The sequence below is a fragment of the Rousettus aegyptiacus genome, unplaced genomic scaffold, assembly GCF_014176215.1.
Source record: "Rousettus aegyptiacus isolate mRouAeg1 unplaced genomic scaffold, mRouAeg1.p scaffold_m13_p_10, whole genome shotgun sequence".
Classification (NCBI taxonomy): domain Eukaryota; kingdom Metazoa; phylum Chordata; class Mammalia; order Chiroptera; family Pteropodidae; genus Rousettus; species Rousettus aegyptiacus.
This window is the reverse complement of record NW_023416285.1, coordinates 97,984,969-97,995,358: the sequence shown is the minus strand read 5'-3', so window position 1 is coordinate 97,995,358 and position 10,390 is coordinate 97,984,969. Positions and strand designations below refer to the sequence as shown.

At 51.0% G+C, this 10,390-nt stretch overlaps 1 long non-coding RNA gene and 1 pseudogene across 2 annotated transcripts; one reads left to right on the top strand and one right to left on the bottom strand.

Moving 5' to 3' along the window:
* Positions 1–3,093: 3,093 nt before the first annotated feature.
* Positions 3,094–6,370, top strand: LOC118608715. Of its 2 annotated transcripts, none has more exons than XR_004953173.1 (2): positions 3,094–3,336; positions 4,118–6,370. It is a non-coding gene; the product is annotated as an uncharacterized LOC118608715 (long non-coding RNA). The 2 variants fall into 2 exon arrangements; XR_004953172.1 differs by having other exon boundaries at positions 3,094–3,395.
* LOC118609266 lies at positions 3,820–3,929 on the bottom strand (annotated as a pseudogene).
* Positions 6,371–10,390: the final 4,020 nt, after the last annotated feature.

The window sequence follows — 10,390 nt, the reverse complement described above, 5'->3', positions numbered from 1 at the left end:
AACTCTCGGACACCGACCAAGTGTCCCGTAATTCAGCTCAGTTCTGATGTGATGTACCTGGAGACGGCATTGGATTCTACAGGTTGAAGCCTCAGCCCCACAGGACTGCCCCCACTTCAGAAGCCAGCGCAGGTCCAGGTCGTCACCTGCACTTCTGAACGACTGGCTATAGATTGGAGTTTCCCCAACCCCCCCTCCTTGAGTTTGATTAATTTGCTCACAGAACTCAGAGAAATATTTAATTTGCTGGATTACCGGTTTATTATAAAAGGATAAAACTTAAAAACAGCCAGATGGAAGAGATGCACAGGGCAAGGTATATGGGGGAGGCGTGGGGAGCTTCCCCGAGGTGAGCCACTATCCCCGACTCTCCACGTGCTCCCCAACCCGGAAACTCTCTGAACCCCATTCTTCTGAGTTTTTACAGAGGTTTCGTTACACATCGATTAATCACTGGCCATTGGCAACTGATTCTGTGGTGGCTGAAAAATGACTGCTAGAAATTTATTACTTGCAGGAAATTACTGCTTGGCTATTGCCCATGGGAACATAGGCCATCGCCCATAGGAACAGAACATTCTAACAATAAGCTTTCTGCTTCTGTACCTCCACTTGCACGCCCAACCTGCGGGTCGATAGGTAATGAATAGAAGAAAAATAGACCTTTGTGTTTACACAGAATGAAGAATGAGATTTGGGGCTTAAAAACCCTGTACCTCTACATTTCAGGGTTCCTTAATTTGGGGTTTGCGTACCCCTGGCAGACCCAGCTGGCCGAATAAAGAGTGTGTTTCCTAGAACTCACTGAGTTCTGGTGGTCCATGTGTCTTTCAGGGGCTGGCGACTACAACAATTCCACCTTCTCCCCAGAGGTCTGGGTGGGTGCTGGACAAAAATTCCAACCCTCTGATCACATGGTTGGCTCCACAGTCAACCTCCCTTATCCTTAGGTGCTTTCCAAAAGTCACCTCATCCACATAACAAAGACACCTTTATCGCCCTCCTGGCTTAGGAAATTCCAAAGGTTTCAGGTGCAGTGAGCCAGATAAGGAGGGAGAAGACCCAATATCTATAGATTTTTTTCATTATAAATCATGATATCACAATATTCATTCAGTAACATAACATGGCAATCCGAAATGGTCATGCAGAGTCATAGCCATTGACTTGAAAGTTATTCGTGATAAGAGTCAGGCTCTGTACACAATTATTTTGTGAAGTAAAACAAGATATCGTTGTAAAGTGATAAGGAAAAGAAGCAAGGGGAGTGAGAACCTACAGGACCCGTAAACACGGCACTAGCTGGGCGCCGAGGTGCTTTCTGTGTGTCCTTTTGCTGCCTCTGCTGTATAATATTTAGAGTAAATATATATCATGTAACAAGGCAAAAATAAGTAAACGTTCCTAACATACCCAGTGAAATGCAGAGGCGTCAGGGCACGGGGGAACAGCTCTGGGCGGGAGCCCGCAGGCCCAGGTCCCACTTCTGGGTCTGCTGCCAGGACATTGGGAAAGGCCATTTAGCCACCGGAGCCTGAGTCTCCCACCTTGAAAGTGAAGAGACTTTCAAGCTCACTAATGGCCGTGAAATTTAAATTGATAGGTTTATTAAACCTCTACATCTCACTATATTGTCTATACGCACAATGCGCACTATCCCAACACATTGTCAGACACTCCCGTGCGCCTCAAACGGTAGAACCAAGGTGACCGACGTCTCTGCCAGGCCACAGCTCTGCGGGCGGCTTCTGTTGGCCCATGGCTTCTCACATGTCCCTGGGCACAGAGGCCACACAAGGTCGGGACACAGAATCACCACCAACATGATGCTGTTCACTTGGAGCCTCTTGGTCTCCCCTGAATTCGATGTAAAACAAAGGGAAACATTTTTATTTGGGCAGGGATGCCCATTTTTCACTTGGGAAGGGACAACTCCTGACAATATTTGCAGTAAAAAGGCATAGCTGATTCTCTCACTGCTGGTCTGAGAAGCTTAATGTGATCCAGTGGGGGGAGAACAGCACCTGTTACATGGGCCGAGAAATGCAGTCCTCTAGAGGAGTCCCCGGGGGCGTGTGGCCTAGACAGAACGCCTCCTCCCTGAGGCAAAGGCCCAGATGCCCCAGGCTGCAGACCGGGGCAGGGCCTGGAGCCCAGCAACCTGGACAGCAGCCGGAACCCACCTGTGGCTGCTCCAAAGCTGGCGGCGGGGAAGCCTGACGCAGCTGGCAAAGGGAGCTCTTTGCTTCTCAAGCGGGTGGGCGGCCGGACGCAGGGGCTCTCAGGGGAGTCCGCCGGCTTCCGTGGGCAGGGTGAGTGGGCTTGGGGAGTGTTGGCCAGGACCCCCAGAAGGCCCCGGCAGCAATCTGAGCCTGAAGGCCTGAGGACAGGCACCCCCGTGTATAAAAGCAGGCTCTAGAACTCCAAGGGGAAAAAGGGGTTACTTTATTCCCCTCTCCACCACCACCTCAAATTCGGCTCCCTTTTCACTGTGTGGGGAAGGAAGAAACATTCCTCGACGTTTCGAGGTTCTTCTGGCTGATCTAATAGTTGGATCCATGTGAGACAAATAACAGAGAAAATTACCAAATTTAAATACATGCGTACACATGGAACTCCACATACGTGAGAGGTTCAGGGACAGAAGGGAGAACGAGGGGCACGTGACCTCCTGCGTGAGGAGTAAGACGCCTTCCTTCAGAGGGAGGCAGGCAGGCCCTGCGGGACCGCAGGGAGGACAGAGGCCCCAGGATTAGAAGTTCGCCCCGCCCTGCAGACAGGTGGGGAGGTTACTATGGCAATAACTATTATGGGCAGGGCTCCTAATTTAAATTCTTTAAGGGAGAGGTGAAAGTTTCTTGTGGGCCGCGGGGTCTCTATTGCCTGTGGCTCAAAATAATTCACATTCCAAAGTGGCACATCTTGGGGAGGCCTGTTCTGAACCCCTTCAAGTGACATCCCCACCGGGACGGGTCTTGGGTGACCCCCGGGCTTTCGGGGAGTGGAGCGTTGCCATGGCACCCCGTCCACTATCTTTGCTTGCTGACACTGCTGTTTCACTAGGAAAAAACCAAAGAGGAAGGATGACTGGGCAAAGACGGGAGGAGAGCAAGTAGTCACCAGTGAGGAATGTGGTTTTAATCAAGGTCGGTTTTCAGGAGTGACACTGACTTTCTTATGCAAACTCAAAGATCTTTTGCATTTAATCAGAGGAAGTAATAGAAAGTCTTCTATTTGACCGAGAACCCTGGTAACCCACGAAAACAGGAGTTCCTAATGAGAGACAGAGCCAGCCTGCCAGCCCTGAAATAGAAGCGACTCTCACACCAGGGAGTGGTGAGAACAAGGCGTTTTCCTGGGCATTGTTTTGTGGGACTTGGTTACGGTTTCAAAATGTGTGTGTCTCATTATTAGCACAATGTTCTACCCTTGCGCTCTAGTCAATATTTTTGTAAGATAATATTTAACGATAAAGGTATTTTTCTCACTAGTTTTTTCCCTGTCGACAACTGGAAGTTGACCTCTAACTTCCCCAAAGCTGAACAAACAATGGTGGTGGATGTTTGCATCTGTCACTTCTAAAACGCCTTCCTTTGAAAATCTGGAATGAAAGAGTTTCCTTAAGCCCCCCACCCCCTTCCAAAAGGAAAGGGCAGCAGAACGAAAACATCTTCTTCTTATTCTTTTTTCTTCCTTTCCCCCTTTCTTTTTTTTCCTTTTTTTTTTTTTTTTTTTTTTTTTTAGGCAAGCCTTAGCTGACCTCGAAGATTGCAAGGACCTTGTCAGCTTACAATCTTTTATTATTATTCTTTTTTTTTATGCCTACAGCACCTAGGTGGTCTCCCATCCAAGTACTAGCCAGGCCCGACCCTGCTTAGCTTCTGAGATCAGATGGGATCGGGCACGTTCAAGGTGGCATGGCCGTAGACTCCCCCTTCCTTTTTCAAAATGCTCCTTAGAGCAGCAGGAAGCCGAGTCTCTTCTAGAAAGCTGAGTGGTGGGCACCGATGAATGAATGCCACTCGTAGTAACTCCTTTCCACACAAGAATGTGCGCCGTCAAATGAGAATTTGATTTTTCCCCTCTTCCTCCCTATTTCTTCTCATTTCCATCCCAGAAGCTTCCAGGGAAGTGCTGCATTTGAACGTATCTGTGCTGGGCAGAACTCCACGGAAAAAGCCCCAGCCACCTCCAGGTGGGATGCTATTATATCTAAGCGGCATTCACCTGGGAGTCAGGACACTTCAGATGTCATCATGGCTGGGCCGCAGCTTTGCTAAAAGTCACTTCTCTTCTCCAGGCCTCAGCTTCCTTTCCAGAAAATGAGGAGTCTGGAATGACACCCTTTTGACATTCGCTGATTTTATGAAGCAGCCGGGAGCAATTGCCAATAGATGTTTTGCGACAGATCAGGCTTCTGTAGATCGCGAACCTTCAGGCTGATGCCAAGGTCTGAGGTTCTGTCCTCATGTGACATCGACTTTGTGGGGAGAAAGATGTGAAGCCAAAAGGCTGTAGAGTAGGTACTTTCTGATGGGGCGGCTGCCCTCTACCATGTGTTCGGGGCTGAATGAAGAGCCTGTGAGAGGCGTGCGGCTGTCCCTAAGCCAGGGAGCACCGACGTAACCCAGGGAGAGGTTTATAGCTTCAGCTCAGCCCCGTGACGTCGGCTGTGGGGAGCCCTTGTGGCTGGTTTCTTTCTATTTCTGGGGCCTGGACCATAAAAGTGGGACACACACTCACGTCCATATGCTATGGAGAAACACACGTTCCCAAAGTGTCTATTGGAATGGCTATTTTTAAAGCCACAGCTAATAATTTACCGTCTGTTGCCCTGGAGCTTGCCCGAGTCTAAAAATAGCTGTTGTCGAGCTTTCCGACACCATCAGCAGCACTTGAGGACAGCGCCGTTGGCATCGAGTGAGGCCTCAGCCGTCAGGAAACGCACGGTCAAATCAAACCCAGTCCGGATCCGATGTTTAAAAGATGGATGCGACCGTCGATTTCCCATTAATTAGATTTGTAAAGATACGTTAAGCATAGAAATAAAATGAGGGCCAACAAGAGACATCATTTGTGCTTAAGACTGAGTCTGAAATCGTATTCATCACCTCTTGAGTGGCAGTTCGGCAACATCAGAGAGAGAAAATGAAAGCAAAGGGCCCACTTAGGGCTCACGGCTGACCCTCGGCCCAGCTGGCAGCTCCTAGCTGGGGCCAGGGTCCCCAGGGGAGGGGACCGGCTCAGCCGCACGCGTTTCTTCACACTCAGACTTTTCAGGGTGCTGGGCGCCTCACACGGGCTGAATCCACACTGGAGGAAACCCCAGGGCCGCCCTTTCTTTCACCCCAACGCAAATCACAGCTTACGTGGCCAAGGACGGAGAACAGCCTGCCGCAGTACTTCTGATAGCTGACGTTTAGTTAACAGGAGCTAAAATGTCTTTGTGTGTTTGCACTCGAATGTTTAGGGAATATTTGATGAACGTTTGATTTCTTAAGTGCTGGGAAAGGTATCACAAATAGGGAATTCAAGCTGGGTTTTTTTTTTTTTTTTTTCGATTTGGCTTCCTTCTGGCTATGTGCTACTTACATTATTGTGCTTCTCTATCCATCTGTCTATCCATCTGTCTGTCCATCATCCATCTATCATCTATCGGTCTATCTAGCTCTCCATCTGTGTATCTAAATATCATGTGTATCTAAATATCATGTCCATCTTGGGAAGGAGGAATTAAATGAGGGTATTTTCAAGTTTCAAGTGAATTGCTTCACTCGCATTCCTGATACATTTACAATTCTCGGCGAACTGGAACAGAGTATTTAGCTTAAACACACTGTCAATGTTTAGTGCTTTGGGCAAGATATCGAAAGGGGGAGGAAGTCGGAAGAGAGAGGGAGAGAGGGAGAAGACACGGGTGCTCTCGTCGGCACGGCGAGGCTGTCTTTATTCCTGCACATGAGAGAGAATGTTTTCTATGCACCTATTATTCTCCTGCTTCCCACTGAATTGAAACTGCAGATAAATATAGAAGTCCCATTTGAACATAGGAAACGGTTTCTGACAAAACACATTCCTCCCTCCCTCTCTCACACACACACAGGGACCTCCCGCCCACAGCTCAGGAGTGAGTCAGAGGCTCGGCTGGAGCCAGTGCCCTGGAAGGAGGGGGCTGGGTCCAAGGGTTGCAGGGCGCAGGCTGGCGTGGCCTGTTTCAAGAGCTGAGATCAGTTGCAACGGCTACGGAGGGAAATTCATGGATTCCTATGTCATTCCAAGCATTTCAGTTTATTTTTGTTCACACAGAGACAAACAGGGAAACGAACTAAACCCTGTATTATCAAATTGTATTGGAGCAAAGCATGGGATACCGTAGTGTTTGATTTTGTAAGGAAACCCTCAGAGTCAAACACGAAATCTAAGCTAGCTGCCGAGTGCTTTATTAGGTCTGTCCCAGGGCTACAAATATCGTATGTTCCTGTGTAAACATCACGTGGGTAACTAAGGAAAATATGGACTGTGAGTCGTATAATATTTAAAATGGTTTCGAGTGGTATAGCTTGAAAAGGTTCTACAGTAATCCGCTGTCTCTGTAGAGGAAGACACCTTCTGCACAATTCCCTTTGAAGTTTTCCATTGTGGTATACGGTCCAGTGGCATCAATCCTTGATTTTTATTAATCAGTAATAAATGTGGCGCAGAATATCAGGAATTACTGTAGAATATATTTTTCCCATTAAATTCACTCGTCGTCTTTTCCATAAAAAGCAGTATTTTCCATTGTAAGAGACTGTAAATCTAATAGTACAACTTTTTCCTCACCTCACCTAAAATAACAGAGTATCTTCCTTCAGACTAACCCTCATTTTACATGATTTTAGAAATCTTAGAAATATGTAAATATTTTAAAACTCGCCTAACTGTATCCTCTTTAATTCAATCTCATCGTTTTTACCCATAACATGAATAGAGCCTCATTCTAACGAAACGAAACAGAAAAACCAGGGCACTTGGGCTATGTTTAGGTGTCAGAAGTTTGAGTCTGTCGGGTCCCTTAAGAATATAGCGATGTGGTCTCAGACAGACTTTCAGTTGGAAGGAGACAGAAATCGGCCCAGAAAACCGTAGACTGCGAAGCAGGCCACAGGGGAGCGAGCCTGTGTCACGAGCCTGCGGCACGGGGGAACCAGGGCCGGAGGCAAAGGAGGAATCGCAGCAAACGGGGAACAGGTGGCCCGGGACCTGGCCGGGTTCCGCCAAGCGCCCGGGGCCTCAGGAAGGGTGGCAGGCGCTCCGCTGTCCAGGGGGACGAGTGTCGGCGGTCGGTGCCGTTCTGGGTGGCCGGGTGCGGTCGGGGGTCTGAGCGGCGACGTCCCCCCGCAGGCGCGGTGGCGAGAGCCACGTTTACAAGTGCCGGCGCGTACCTTCATCCCGCCCTCACGTCGCTTGCCCGGTTGGCGGCGTTGCCAGGCGGTCCGTATAATCGAAACCATTTTGAGGACCCGAGAAAACCATGCTTGTTTTAAAGTCGATTTCTTGGGAGACTTTTGTTCCAGATATTTCAAAGAAGGCTGCCGAGACATTCCAGGGATGACTCGCAAGCCAGCAATAAAGCTCTGACTTTTTTTTTTTTTTTCTAAAGAAGAAATGTAATCAGAAAGATGTTTGAAGATGCAGAGCAAAGGTCATGCAGGATTATCAGCCCCTGTGTAAGACCCGACCTTTGACGGCCTGGCCCAGGGGCGAGCGCTGGATGGAGCCTGAGGAAGAGCTGGAGAGTCCCCTGCACAGTCTCGGGCAAGAAGAGGGAAGGGACCTCGCTGAGACCTGAGCCGGCCGGCCAGGCTGAGTGGGGTGGAGAGTGGCGGACGGGAGGTGGCTGCTCTCCCCCTGGCCAGCCAGCACACTGTTGGGATTCTCACCACCAACACGGTTCACGCTTCAGACAAAGAGCTGCGACCTCCAGAATGAGATTGTCCCCAAACGCCCAAGCTAGCGGTTCTTGCCTGCAGAGGATTCAGGCCCGTCCTCTGGCCGCCCCCACCAGAGGACAGTGGCAATGTCTGGAGACATTTCGTTTGTCACAGCTGGAGGTGGCGGTGCAGCTGGCCTCGAGTGGGAGGGGACAGGGATGCGGCTGCATCTGCTCCGATGCACAGGACAGCGCCCTCCCCCCCAATGCCGGAGCACATCTGGGCTGAAATGTCAATAGGGTCAAGGCTGAGAAAACATAGTCTAAACTATCAAGAATGAAACGGGTCTGACATCTTAAATTTATTTATAATTTTTACGTATATAAGGAATATATAATAATATTATGCACGTATAACATATAACTATGTAACTATATAACTACATAAATTTATATTAATATTCAGTATATTTTATATATATTTAAGTATATACAGCTTATGTATATGCATAGGTACACATATATAAAGATATATAAAGGAAAGGAAATACAGGATTAACAGCTAAATGTGCTGATTTGCAGAAAAAGACAATAGCATTGTAGTCAGTGTGTCCAGCGGAAGTCACAAATCAAACAATGAAACTGACTTACTTTCAGAGTCCCTACAAAGAGCCTTGAATCGCCTGGCCATCAAGGAGGCCCTTCGGGTTCTGGTCACTGGGTGCCCGCCCAGTGCTGCCGTCCGCACGGACGGACGGACAGATGGATGACTGCCAGTCCAGGCGGCAGTCCCGGGCGCCCCCACAGGCCCGGTCCGGGTTCAGGAGCAGGGTGTCTACCGTTCCGACAGCCACGTTTCTTTCCGTAACGAAATGGTTGCGCAGTCTTAGTTGTTTCTAAGCCGCCGATGTGTGTGGGAAGAAAGCCTCTCGATCACTAGAAAGTAGATGGCGAAGGACGAGTTCGACCTCAAGCATTTATAAAGGAGCATCCGGTGTGGGTTTCCACGTCAACGGCGGGACAGCAGACCAGAGCTCTCGGCAAAGGATGAAGGTCGAACCAGACGAGAATGACGCACGAGGTGGACACAGGGAGCGTGGCCCCCTCTGCGTGCCGCCCAGGCCTCGCCGGCCTCGTTAGCAGCCGACGCCGTCTTCCCGAAAGGGACCCCAAGCCGCCAGCAGCCCTGGGTCGTAGTGTCTGCCCAGACAAAGTCCCGTCGCACACAGAGTGGGCCGCATGCTGCTTTTTGTTGTTAGGAAGTGGCAGTCTGAGATCGAGCGAACGTTTTAATTTTTTTATTTCTCCTGAGAAGGAACGCAGGGCTGTCTGACATCGCGCGTGAATGAGGAGCACCCACTCACAGAGAGACGGACCTCGCGCCTAGCGTGGAGCATTCACCTCCCTCGAGAGCCCCGGGAGGTGCGGGAAGGCTCGGTGTCTCGGGAGGGCCCGCTGGGCGCCCCCTCGGGCCGTCTGGGACTGGCAGAGCCGGCAGGTCCCGGTGTCAGCCCGAATGCTTCCTCCGCCACAGCGGAGCTGTTTCCAGTCAGGAACCACGGGGTCGAGCTGGTTACCCCGGAGGGCGGTTCGAGGGACCGGCTGCTCTCCGTTGCTCAGTTTATCGCTCAGTTTATCGACGCGATCTGTTTCCATTATTTCAGTCGGCGGCATCGTTGCCTGTATTCTCTGGGAATTTCAGCAGAAGGGACCATGTAGAAAATGCCATGAATGAGTGGAAGGGGACGAGCAGAAGACGCCGGCGCGCAGGCCCAGGGACAGCCGCGGGTCGCCGGCCAGGGCCCCCCGACCCCTCGCGCCCCACGAGCTGGCGCCGCGGCAGCGCCGGGCGGCCCCCTGGGCGCCTCACCGGGCACAGTGTCCCCTCGGCACCCGTCTCTGTCTTCCCCGCACTGCCCGCTTCTGGGCTCCGGGCGCCGCAGAAATGGACGGTCCTTCGCGCGCAGGGGACCCTCGCCAGCTCCCTTCCTCGGCTGCAACCCAGTCTCCCTACGCGCAAACCGCACAGTAGCGCCTCTGGCCGAGACGCTCCCGTGTGGGACAAGCTCTGTTTTCTCTCCGTCCCTAGATGCTCCTTCACCCCGCAGACCAGACCGATGAGCATGTCTAAAGCTCCTAGTATGTGGTAATTTTTCCTACTCAAACACACCGGGGCCCCTGGACACGACTCGGAAAGAAGAGGAAATGGCCCGAGCAAACGCAGTGCCCCTGCCCCCGCCTGTGCCCCCGCTCCTTCCGGGGCTGTGGGGCTCTGCGTGTCTCGAGGAAGGGACAGTGCCGTGGGCTGCTCACTAGTCCTCTGGGTGTTGGGTGCCCTTCCCCCTCCCTCCTGTGGCCTTTTCCCAGGCATCGGCCCGGATGCACACGTAGCCTCAAGATAGGTTCTAGATGCACATCTCAAGCAGAGCACCCCTCGGGGCCCAGGCGACAGAGATAACGTCTCAGGACTGTCCCTCC